Raw genomic sequence first — 13,418 nt, forward strand, 5'->3', positions numbered from 1 at the left:
ATACTTACTGGACGACACTTTCCTTTTTTATACGATTCGATCACCGCACTGCGTAATGGACTTGACTTCATTATGACACTTAATGCACACTGTTTCAAAGCAGATTTCGTGGTTTTGTTTACACATAACCAAGGTTAAAAATTGCATAGGTAATCTCATTTCAACATCTGTCAAATCTTATACACTGAAACAACAAACACGGATAATTATTCCATGACATGACCATTTTCGCTGCCACCCTAATGTTTAACGTGTTTGTGTGTATAGAGTGTGTGTGCGTAAAGCGTGTGGTGTGTAGTGTTTGTATGTTATTCGTATAGGTGTGTATGGTATGTGTATTTGTATGGTATATGGTAGTGTGGGAAAAATGGTTAACTTCAGTGAGTGGATTAGAGGGGTTCCGCTCACCAAGATGAACTAGTTCTTTTTAAGGGCTCACTCGTTCTTTTCGTTCTACATAATTTTCAGTGTAACTTGCTCAAGCGAGCGAAAGCCATGTGGAAGCTTTACGCCCCTTGTACCAAGTCAAAGACATGCGCGAAAATGCAAAAGCATTCCCAGTAATCAACTACCCACGACTGCCTGCTCTCCTATGCATAACCCTTCCACCAGCCGCGATAGCAAAACAAACAGCTTGCCACAGTTCACACACAGACTGGCACACGTGTTTGCTTTTTTTTTATCCTCGCTTATTTTCCGTCGGTCTAGTTCCGCCACTGTTGTGGCCAATCACCGACGCCCAGGGAGGCGACTCCACACCCAGGACCCTAACTCACGACCCGCTTATTAACGGACCGGCGCCAACGGCTTTACTTCCTCATGCGATGGAAGGCGTGATCCCAGAGATTTTTCGCCTCGGAAAATCTCCCGGTGTCGGCTAGGATTGAATCTAGACCAGTTGGGTTGGTTGTGAGTGGATCACGCCACCTCACAACCATCGACACCTATGTCGGCGGTGGGATTCGAACCCAGGCGTCGAGCGTGGTTGGCGGAGACGTTACCAACCACACTAGGCCCCCGCTCTTCACGTGCTTGCTGTCGCCGAGTACGCACACAAATGGATGGGAGCCTGAAGTGGAACAAAAAGAGCGGAAGAACTGGTTCTCTGATTTTCTGATTAGAAGAGCTAGTTCTTTGAAAGAACGAAACATTTAGATCGCTCTCAAAACAGGTTCTTCCGAAGAACTAGCTATTTTGATCAGCTCGCAGCCTACGATGTAGGCAATCCGCTAATGTTGTAGACAATCCGAAATTAGAAGATATAATTATAAGTTTGCATTGAACTCTACTAGAAAATTAAGAAGTAAATAGCGAAAATATTAGTCCGTACATATACGTATTTCGATTGCGACATCAATCATCTACAGTGCTGGTAAAGAGCAAAGCGTAAATCCTGTTTCTTATTTGAAGTAGGTAAACATTGAAATGTAGCCCCCTTAATTGAAATTAGGTAGTGAATTATGCGGTCAGTTGTTTACTGTACCATGTCTAGGGTTTTTGGGTAGAAGATTGAATAGCCATGAAGGTTGGTTACCTGCGTCTTTGTTGAGAAGCGTGGATTCTAAACTTTCAACTACGTCTAATTTCCATAAATTATTGACGGAGCGGAGCAGGTGAATGTTATCAGAAGTTAGTGGATGTTCCCCGTTAAAAATATGTTCAGCGACTTTTGATTTGAGAAGGTGTGATGAAGCATTTTTTGAAACTTTACTTGCTTTTGTGACTTCTGCGAAATGTTCTTTGAAACGTATCCATGAAAATCCGCTCACGATCAATCTCTTCTGATCGGCTTGCGAGCGGATTGCCTGCATCTATATAGATTCTGAAGATCAGTGAACCAGTTCTTTCGCCTTTTTTTAAGGGGGGGGGGAGTTTGTAATGATTTATTTATGTACTAAAAAATCTATTCAGAATTAACATTGTGTGTTCTGCCACAAATGGTGACATTTCAACACTATTATATATATTTGTACGCTATTTTTTATATTATTGAATGTTATTAGCTTCACAGTTAAGTTAATGTAATTGTAGGAAAATTATTAAACCTGTAGAGCTAGAGCTCTACCAGGACCTGTGATCACTTAGAAATGAAACACACGAAGTCCTGTACGCGAACAGTCGATTCGCAGCATCACCTCTTTTGAGTGATAGATTTTTTTTTTCCTCATCTATAGTTTATTTGACACGGCACAAATACAATTCAATGTTTAACGGCGCCAATTATATCTGGTAGCTTACTTTCTAAAGTATCTTAATGACAAAAAGCAAATTTTTTATCCTCGCTGCCGACTACGAGCTGAAACTAAATCTAACTTAAGCTAGAATGTTTTGCATGAAAAGCACTGAATAGTTGTTTGATGGTTTTCCATCGCCATAGGTAAGCAGCATATTGAATATGTTCCGCTGCTGGGCCAAGATATTACGGACTGGCATATTGGGTTGTCTCCCTCGGGGCCTGAGGGTATCGTGCGGGTCTAGTTGCTGTTTCCGGATCCGGGGTCTTAACGTGTTCTTGTCGTTTGGTTGGATGTAGGCGGAAGGGGATAGGACTAAACAGGGGCGTGGATGGATTTCAGGAAAACGTATATAAGGGACATGTAGGATAGGTCACGGCTCGCAAAGACATCACGAATAGGAACAGCCGGCTGCCTACCTTCGGCCTGCAGGGAAGCTACTAATCTAGACCTGGCGTCACGGTGTACAGGGCATGACCAAACAACGTGCTCTATGTCGTGATAACCTTCACCACAGGCACAGATACCACTCTCCCCGAGCCCAACACGACGGAGATGCGCGTCAAATCTATAGTGATTGGACATAAGCCGGGACATCACGCAAATGAAATCCCGACCTACATCCAACACCTTGAACCACGGGTTCGTCGATACCTTGGGGATTATGGAATGTAACCACCTTCCCAGTTCCCCCTTGGTCCAAGAATTTTGCCAACTGATGATCGTATTCTGACGTACAAATGCGAAAAATTCATTAAAGGCAATTGGTCTTTCATAAATATCACCGTTTGTTGCGCCCACCTTAGCCAAAAAGTCCGCTTTCTCATTACCCGGTATCGAGCAGTGAGAAGGGACCCACGCTAAGGTAATCTGAGTAGATTTTTCGGATAAAGCACTCAGATGTTCCCGTATTTTCCCCAGGAAATACGGAGAGTGCTTAACATCTTTCATCGATCGGAGAGCCTCAATGGAACTGAGACTGTCCGTAAAGATGAAATAATGTTCCGTGGGCATTTTTTCGATAATCCCTAGGGTGTACTGAATTGCAGCTAATTCTGCGACGTAAACAGAAGCAGGATTATCGAGCTTATGGGAGACGGTTAAATTGTTATTGAAGATACCGAAGCCAGTGGACCCATCAAAAAGTGATCCGTCAGTGGAGTACATATTGTCGCAGTTGATGTTTCGATATTTATTGGAAAAAATTTTGGGGATCTGCTGCACGCGTAAATGATCCGGGATTCCACGAGTTTCTTCTATCATGGATGTATCGAAAAACACAGTAGAATCAGAAGTATTTGATAAGTCGACACGATTTGGAATATTCGAAGAAGGGTTAATATTTTGGGACATGTGATTGAAATACAATGTCATAAAACGGGTTTGAGAATTAAGTTCGATTAACCTTTCAAAATTTTCAATCACGGGACGGTTCAAGACCTCACATTTGATAAGAATACGAGAAGACAGGCTCCAGAAGCGGTTTTTCAATGGTAGTACTCCAGCTAAGACCTCCAAACTCATCGTATGGGTCGACTGCATGCAACCTAAGGCGATACGCAAACAACGATATTGTATTCGCTCCAGTTTGATCAAATGTGTGTTTGCTGCGGAGCGGAAGCAGAAACACCCGTATTCAATAACAGACAATATCGTTGTTCGGTAAAGCCTTATAAGGTCTCCTGGGTGGGCTCCCCACCATTGTCCGGTTATTGTACGAAGAAAATTCACTCTTTGTTGACATTTTTTCATCAGATACCTCACGTGACAACCCCAGGTGCCTTTAGAGTCGAACCAGACACCAAGATATTTGTGTACCAAAACCTGAGAAATCGTTTTACCCATTAATTGTGTTTGAAGCTGAGCAGGTTCATGCTTCCTAGAAAAAACTACTATCTCAGTCTTCTCCGGAGAGAATTCGATACCTAGCTGTAAAGCCCAAGCAGACAAATTGTCCAAGGTATTTTGCAATGGTCCTTGCAAATCGGCAGCTTTGGCTCCTGTAACAGAGATTACACTGTCGTCTGCATGATAAGACTATCGTGCATGAGTTTGCCAGACATTCGTCGATGTCATTTACATAAAAGTTGTAAAGAAGGGGGCTTAAACATGAGCCCTGGGGAAGACCCATGTAGCTAATGCGAAAAGTTGCCAAATCGCCGTGCGTAAAATGCATGTGCTTTTCGGACAACAAATTGTGCAAAAAATTGTTCAAAATTGGAGAAAATCCTTGTCGGTGAAGTTTACCCGAAAGAATGTCAATAGAAACGGAATCAAAAGCCCCCTTAATGTCCAAGAACGCAGACGCCATTTGTTCTTTGCGAGCATACGCCAGCTGAATATCTGTTGAAAGCAACGCAAGACAATCATTCGTCCCTTTGGCACGGCGGAAGCCAAATTGAGTATCTGATAGTAGACCATTTGATTCGACCCAATGGTCTAAACGACGGAGTATCATTTTTTCCATCCATTTCCGGATACAGGATAGCATTGCAATCGGCCTATAAGAGTTGTGATCAGAAGCTGGTTTCCCTGGTTTTTGGATGGCGATCACCTTCACTTGCCTCCAATCCTGCGGTACAATATTTTGCTCCAGGAACTTATTGAACAAGTTCAACAAGCGCCTCTTGGCATTGCCGGGTAGATTCTTCAACAAGTTGAATTTGATTCTATCTAACCCAGGCGCGTTATTGTTACAGGACAGGAGGGCAACTGAAAATTCTGCCATCGTAAAAGGTGATTCTATCGCGTCGTGGCCCGGAGACGCATCACGAACAATGTTTTGCTCAGGAACAGAGTCCGGACATACTTTCCTGGCAAAATCAAATATCCACCTACTTGAAGACTCCTCGCTTTCGTTGACCGTTACGCGATTCCGCATTCTTCGGGCTGTGTTCCAAAGAGTGCTCATTGATGTCTCCCTCGACGTCTCGTTTACGAACCGACGCCAATAACCGCGTTTCTTTGCCTTAGTCAAGCTTTTAAACTTGGTATCAAGCTCCGAATAACGTTTAAAGTCGTCGGCATCGTCTGTATCCCGGAAGGTCAGATACGCGTCGGATCTTTGCGTGTAGACATCGGAGCACTCTTGGTCCCACCACGGAGTGGGAGGCCGTTCTTTGATCGTTACGCCGGGATATTTCTTCGTTTGGGCTTGCAACGCGGCGTCGAGAATCAAGCCCGCGAGGAGGTTGTATTCTTCAAGTGGTGGATGATGTTGAATCGACTCGACCGCTTTTGAAATCATTTCCTCGTACAACTTCCAATCGACATTCCGTGTGAGGTCATACGGAATGTCAATTGGTCGCATGCGAGTTGACCCGTTATTAATTGAAATAAGAATAGGCAAATGGTCGCTACCGTGAGGATCAAGGATTACCTTCCATGTGCAATCTAACCGTAGCGACGTCGAACATAAGGATAGATCCAAAGCGCTTGGGCGCGCTGGAGGTTTCGGGATACGTGTCATTTCACCGTTGTTTAAAATAGTCATGTCGAAGTCATCGCAAAGGTTATAGATTAAAGAGGAGCGGTTATCATTGTATGGGGAACCCCAAGCCACGCCATGAGAGTTGAAGTCTCCCAAAATCAAACGTGGCGAGGGAAGAAGTTCTATTAAATCAAAGAGCAGCCGTTGCCCAACCTGTGCTCTGGGAGGAATATATATTGAGGCAATACAAAGCTCTTTACCTTGTATTGTCATTTGACATGCGACAACTTCGATGCCTGGAATCGAGGGGAGGTTAATACGATAGAAAGAATAGCACTTTTTAATCCCGAAAAGTACTCCTCCATATGGGGTGTCTCGATCAAGACGAATAATATTAAAATCATGGAAGTTGAGATCAATATTTGAAGTAAGCCAAGTTTCACAAAGGGAAAATGCATCGCATTTGTTTTTATTTATCAAAACTTTAAACGAATCAATTTTTGGTAAAATACTTCTGCAATTCCACTGTAAGACAGAGATAGAATCCTTCATATACGCAGTTGAATTAGGCATCGAAGGATACAATCGCTGCAAGGAGGGGCCATTGGGCAGTCAACTGCTTCAAAAATGATCTAACTGTTGGGAGGAATGCTGTAAGAAAAATTTTAATTGGATCGGGTACATTGAAATTTTCAAAAATCCAGTCCACAATGTCAGAAAGTTTCACTAATCCAGAGTTTGTTTCATCAACTGGATGTGCAAAAGGAACAACTGGGGTTTTAGATGTTCCTGGCAGTGCTGGGAACTCCTTCTGGGACTTTAAATTTGCAAGCCCAGGAGGAGTTTGCTTCGGTTTTTCCGCAGCACTGTTTGGTTTGTTCGTACTTTTCATTACACTTTGGGAAATCTTAGGACCTTTACGGGGAAGTTTAGGAGAAGAAACATTTTTCCTCTTCCTAGACTCCCCAGGATTGGCATAAGATGTTCCCGCTGATGAATCGTCAGAATCGGTTTCATCAGAGGGCAACAGATCAAAGGGGTTCGATGTTATGGTAGAAGTGGTCACGGTCTTCTTCAGCATCTCAGCGTAAGAACGCTTTGAACGCTCCTTAAGTGACCGCTTGATTTTATCTCTGCGCTGCATGTACACCGGGCATGTGGAGAGCTCATGCTGGTTTTCCCCACAGTGAATACATTTTTCAGCATTAACACTGCAAGAATCTTCCGCATGAGTCTCCCCACACTTGCTACATCGTGCCTTATTGCAGCAGTAGGCGGCTGTGTGGCCTAACTGCTTGCAATTGGTGCAATTCATAACACGGGGTACATACAATCGCACAGGCAGACGAACCCGGTCGATCGAGACGTGGCTAGGGAGTGCAGATCCGGCAAACGTAACGCGAAACGAGTCTGACGGAGTGTAAACTTTTTTACCGCCGACGAGAGACATGGACCGCAATTGCTTACAATCCAAAATCTTCGCCTGTGTTTCGGTATTTTTGAAGCAACCGGTTGCGCTTTTTAGGATACACTCGACAGACAGACTCGAATCGGTTATGACACCGTCGATCTCCACGTCTCGTGCGGGTATGTAGACGCGATACTCGCGTGTGAAGAGCTCAGAGCAAGCGATAGCATTGGCCTGTGCCAGATCACTGACCCCGACACGGAGCTTGTTAGGTCGGACCTTGGAAATTTCGGTCACGGCCTTGTACCCCTTCGTCAGGTCTTTAGCAATTTGCAGTATGTTTAAACGCTTTGAATTCACTCCTGCCTTTGGACGAAAATAAACAGTATAGCTGCCCTGTTGAGATCCGTCCGGGTAAAGCCTGGGGCGAGGGGGGACTGGAGAATGAACAGGGGAGGGGGTAACAGAAGGGTCAGGGTCAGGGGGGTTCGGGGATGGTGGCACGGGAGGCGAGGGATCTATATCCATTGCGCTAAATGTAGCGCACTAGCGCACTAGCGCCGACAAGAACACGTACCTCTTTACTTCTTCCTTCCAGCAGTGGTTGTCCGATCGTTCGAAGCTGCACCCAAAGCAGCCAGCAGCACCAGTACAGCAGCACCAATACAGCCACCAGCAGTGAGCCGGGTGTGAGATCACTCAGCACAGCGACACGGACTCGACTGTCAACTGATGGGCTAGGATTAAAAAGATCTATTCACGGTGCACAGATCAAAACTGCAGCTGGTATTTTGCACCAATACAGCCAAAGTTGTGAGCCGGGTACAGAACGTATCTACACAACTCACAATCTAGTTGGCCTTTAGCGCGAATAATACACTCTTTTGTTTGGCTATTCGTACACACGGACCGGATTGTAATAGAACGACCACTTTGCACGTCCGTTTCTGTCGAGTGTTCGACGCGGAATGTTGAGTGATAGATGATGATGATTGATTTTATCGAGTTACAATTTTGCTTAAATATCAACCTGTGTAACTCAGAGCGGAGAGGTTCTTCTCCTCCGATCTGAGTTAGCGCCTATCTAGCGGTTCTATTCTAACCTACAGTATTTATTACCCTGTTTCGTTTTCGAGTTGAATTTTAGTACATATTAGTATATGCCGCGGGCGTTATATAGCACGTGCATCGGAGCACGTGCGAGAGCGTACGGTATTTGTTCGCGCGCTACTTGTGGGTATCCGAGAGCGCGCAAGCTCTCGGTACCGTGCGCCACCGTGAGCGCCTAGGGGTAACCGTGAGTGACGCTGTGCCTCCGGCTTCTGTTTTGATTATAGTTAAATTGAAAAGGTAAACATTGTGTGGCATGCTCGTTAGGATATTTACAGCCACCGATCGTTCGACGCCTTATAACTAGGACGCGTGGTTATTGTTTTAATACTATTCATAATAAGGGTGTTTTGTTTTGTTCGGTTTGGTTCATAATAAGAATGCCTTGATATTGATCGGTTCGGCCAACGAATCATAATAAGGACTGCTCTAGAATTGCTATGTTATTGTAACGTTGTTTTCTGCAAGATACGTAAACTCTTCGGCAAGCTAATGCTCTAGTTTATGTTGAAACTGTTTTGTTTTACGTGCAAACTGCTTGATCTACTGTATTAAGTAAACTCGGTAGCAGGCTATTGTTCTAGATTTCATTCTGCTTGAGTTTTACCAACGTGACGAAACATTGGGAAATCCGCGGGGTGTTGCGTCACATTTCCCCTCTCTCCCGAGGTGGTTGTTATTGCGATGAGATAACGGCCTAATGCCTAGTTATGTTGGCTTTTTGGTGCGTCTTATTTACCTAATATTTTCTTCTTTCTTTTTTTTTCTTTACTGTTCTGCACAACATATTACATACACTTATTCGGGCCCCCTACATCTCATACGTGCTGGTGCTGCGTGCTGGAGCTCGCTGCTTGGTTATCTGAAAAACCCTTAACTTTTGAATTTTATAAAGATTGGACATGCGGTTTAAAAGTTATGAAAAGAAACGTGTTTTTAGGACTGTTTAATCTCACTCATGTTTCTCAGAGATGGCTGGACCGATTTTCATAAAATCCGTCTCAAATGGAAGGTCTAGTTGCCCCATTAGACCCTATTGATTTGTTTTGCAATCAGATCATTACTTTGCCTGTTATGTTTAAAAATGTGAAATCCAGCTATGAAAAGGAACATATTCCGAAGACTACTTGGACTCACTTACTTTTCTAAGAGATGGCTGACCCGATTTCCACAAAATTAGTGTCAACTAATAAGTCTAGCTGCCTCATAACACCCTATTGAATTTTACTGTAATCGGACTGTAATTTCGTCTGTAATATACCGAGATGTGAAAATCACGAAACTTCATTATCTCTGAAACTACACAACCGATTTGATCAATATTATTATCAGATGAGCGGGCTAGTTAAGAGTTAACTGATGAATTATGATTGAACACGTGGTTTCAGAAAATTTTGGCTGCCCTATACGTTCCTATTTCATTTTATTATAATCGAAGTTAAGCAACCGTTATGTATTAAATTATTTATAAAACAACGAAAGTCTATTATCTCAAAGATTACATGACTTATTTGAACATAACTAGTGTCATACGAACGAGTCATCTCTCAAACTTACAAATAACAAACTTCATAACAATTTGTTACGTGGCTCAAAAGTTATGGAAAGAAAAGAAATTCAAAGACTATTGAAAACTACACCTGCTTTGATCGATATAGAGGCCTCAACATAATATAAATGTGGTATCATACTATTTGAACGTTCCAAATTCATTGATTCTTTGCGTGTTTAAAATCTGCAAATGCACGACGAATCGGCCATAGGATATGATCAAAGACAAATAACAAATCGTTTAAAATGATTGGTTTTATCGAAATGACAGCATCCTCGACTTTTGGCTTCTGTACATCGTTTTAATTCTGAATATATTCATATTGGGTGGTATTCGGTCATTTTCTGCAGATTTTCTGGCATCAATCTAACACCGGAAATACCCATATTGGGAGGTATTTAGTTATTTTGGTTGTTTTCCAGAAACTAAAAGTGGTTGTCTTTACACTAGTAAGTAAGAGCAATAAGTGTTGTTGTCTGGTCCCGTTTACGTGTCCGTTCTATCAGTGTTGTATGGTCGTCTTGAAGTTCAAAATGGTGTCCAGGGTCAATGTTTGGTTTCTATGCATCATCTCGATTACGTAAATATCCATATTGAGTATTATTCGGTTATTTTCAACTGTTTCCTAGAAGTTGCCATTTAGCAATTTCAAATGGCGCCTGAGGTCAATTGTTAGCTCCTTGCATCATTCTGGTTCCAGAGATACTCATATTGGATAGTATTTGTTTATTTTAGGCTGTTTTTCACAAACCGGTAGTCGCCATCTTGGATTTCAAAATGGTATTTAAGATAATTTCTGGCCTCTGAGCGTCATTCGGGTTTAAGAAACACCCATATTGGGTGTTATTCGATTATTTTCGGCTGTTTCCCAGAAACCTGAAGTCGCCAATCTAGAATCCAAAATGGGGTCTGTGGTCGATTTCAGCTGCTGTGTATCATTCTAGATCCGGAGGGAGATACTCATGTTAGACGGAAATCGGCCATTTTTGGCTGTTTTCCAGGAACCAGAAGTTGCCATCCTGCAATTCATAATGGTGTTTGAGGTCAAGTTTTAGCTTCTTGCAACATTCTGGCTCCGGAGATACTCATATTGGGTGGTAGTTGGTCACTTTGGGCTGTTTTTCAGAAACCAAAAGTTGTCATTTTGGACTTTAAAATTGCCTGTGAAATCAATTTCTGTCATCTGGGCGTAATTCTGGTTCCGAAAACATTCATATTGAATGGTATTTGGTCATTTCCGGCTGTTTGCCAGACACCGGAAGACACCATCTTAAAATTCAAGATTGTGTCTGTGATCAATTTCTAGCTTCTGTCAATCTTTAATGGGAATCGTCCATTTCAGGCCGTTTTCCAGAAACCGGAAGTTGCCATCTTACAATTCAAAATGTTATCTGAAGTCGATTTGTGGCTCCAGTGCATCATTACGGTTCCGGAAATACCCATATTGGGTGGTATTTGGTCGTTTGCCGCTGTTTTTCAGAAACCGGAAGTTTGGATTTCATGATTTTGACTCCATTTTGGATTTCATGATGGCATTTGACGACAATTTCGATCGATTTTAGCTCCTGTGTATCATTATAGATCCGGATATTATTATATTGGGTGGAAATAGGCCATTTTCGGCTGTAACCCTAAAACCGGGAGTCGCCATCTTACAGTCCAAAATTTTGCCTGAGGTCGATTATGGAACAAATTTACTACCAATAAAAACATTCACCTGCCAAATATGGTTCCATTTAGTTGATTAGTTCGCGAGATGTGCAGAAATTTGTGTTTCATTTCCACTTCCAGAAAAAGGAGGGGCGTCCAACTATTATGGACATATTTGTTACCCCTTAAAACATCCACATGCCAAATTCGGTTTCATTTGCTTGGTTTGTTCTTGAGTTGTGCTGAAATTTATGTCTCATTTGTATGGGAACCCTCCCTTCTAGGAGTGGGAGGGGTCTCAAACTATCATAGGAACCTTTATCGGCATTAAAAACCCCTACATACAAATTTTCATGTCGATCGGTTCGGTAGTTTATGAGCCTATATGGATCAGACAGACAGACAGACAGACCGGACTGCATTTTTATATGTATAGATTACAACGTCCATGTTTTAGAACCGAAAGAGTGAATATACATTTATTGGATTGAAGCGTTCATGTAAATCTATTTTCACAAATAATAAGATTGAATGAGAAAGGCTGGGTCTGACCGCTAGGTGGATTAATTTAAGTTTTTTTGTATTTTCCAACTTGCTGTGTAAAATAACTATTCATTCGCGTACGGGCCTCTTACATTTTATTTTCTGTTGTATGCTTCTACTTACAATCTATGCCCGTATTTTTTTTCGGTTAACATGCTTTCTCTTCCCCTACTAAAGTGTACAATAAGCAATATTTCAAATCTGTCGTCAAAGTATATAAAGAAGTATATGAGAAGTATATATCTCTCTTTTTTTTTGTTCCATTTCTCGATACTCAGATTATATACATATTAATATTTTTTTAAAGTGCCCGTATAACTTTCAATGTCAAAACTCTTTTTTTTACATTATTATACTCTTATTTTTTTATTCAAGTGATAAATCCTTTTTTTTTTATTTAACGTTTATTATTTTTGGAATAAAACTCTTTTTTTATTTATTATTATCATTATTTTTTTTTAGTACTTCATTATTTTCATATTTTTTTCTTTATAATAAATCTTTTCCGCTGCTTTTTTTTCCAGGGCTTTTTCAAATTTTTTTTCACCTTTTCCTTTTTTTTTGTATCATAAGAGGAAATGTAAAACAACGAAAAGAAAACTCTCTAGTTGATCATTGGACGTCCAGACCTTTCCTCCTTAAAAAACACTTAGGATTGACTACGCGCGAAGAAGACCATGCTTTCGCAAGCATATGGCTTTTCTTCCTCCGATTGACAGACCTTTAATTTTATTTTTGTCTACGCGACCCGGCAGGCTTCAACATCGGGCGCACTTATTGTTATACTAAGTTTTAAATTTTCCGTAAATTCTTGCGATGGATTAAACTCACCGCAAAGCTTACTTCTGTGTTATATATGGATAATTATAGTATTATTACGAGGCAAAATAAATAAAAATGAAGATTACTCACCCTATCATTGTCCTCATCCTGAAAGATCGTTTCCTTCATACGTTGCTCAGCTGAGTTATATTAAACAGCCAATCACGAGGCTTGGATTACACCATAGACGATTTTTTTCCTTTTTTCTTCGCTTCACTTAAGCTTCTTCTCGTCAGCTGTCCTACTGATCTTCTTTCTTCCAACACACTCCACGCACTACTATACTGCAGAGGGAGAAATTGCAGTCCTAAGCTAAACCGATTTCCACTACTGCTTCTGGCCACTTCTAACCAGTCCCGGGTGGTGCAAATATCACACGCGCAATGCGCAGCACTTCCGCGACAAAATATAAACGTTTGCCTGAAACTTTTTTAAAACCAATTTTCTCCTAAGATAGAATCGAATGACGAATTCGTCCAACTTTTTCTCTTTTCGGAGTTATCTCCAGATATATAAATATATATTTTTCCTTTTTTTCTTTTTTATGCCTTCTTACCCAACTTCTTTATATTTCACTACACTCGAGCCTCTTCTAGGCTGCTGTCCTGACAATCTCCCCGTCATCCGTTAAAGGTAACTTGAAAATCACGCCGGACGCAACAGGCTTCA

The 13,418-nt window shown here is 41.7% G+C and overlaps 1 protein-coding gene across 11 annotated transcripts in view; it reads right to left on the reverse strand.

Annotated features, from left to right (window-relative positions):
- LOC129724161 (protein vav) overlaps positions 1–13,418 on the reverse strand; it is an 874,164-nt gene that overhangs the window by 379,161 nt on the left and 481,585 nt on the right. The gene's annotated exons all lie outside the window — the stretch shown is intronic.

This window comes from Wyeomyia smithii, chromosome 2 (genome assembly GCF_029784165.1).
Source record: "Wyeomyia smithii strain HCP4-BCI-WySm-NY-G18 chromosome 2, ASM2978416v1, whole genome shotgun sequence".
Lineage (NCBI taxonomy): Eukaryota > Metazoa > Arthropoda > Insecta > Diptera > Culicidae > Wyeomyia > Wyeomyia smithii.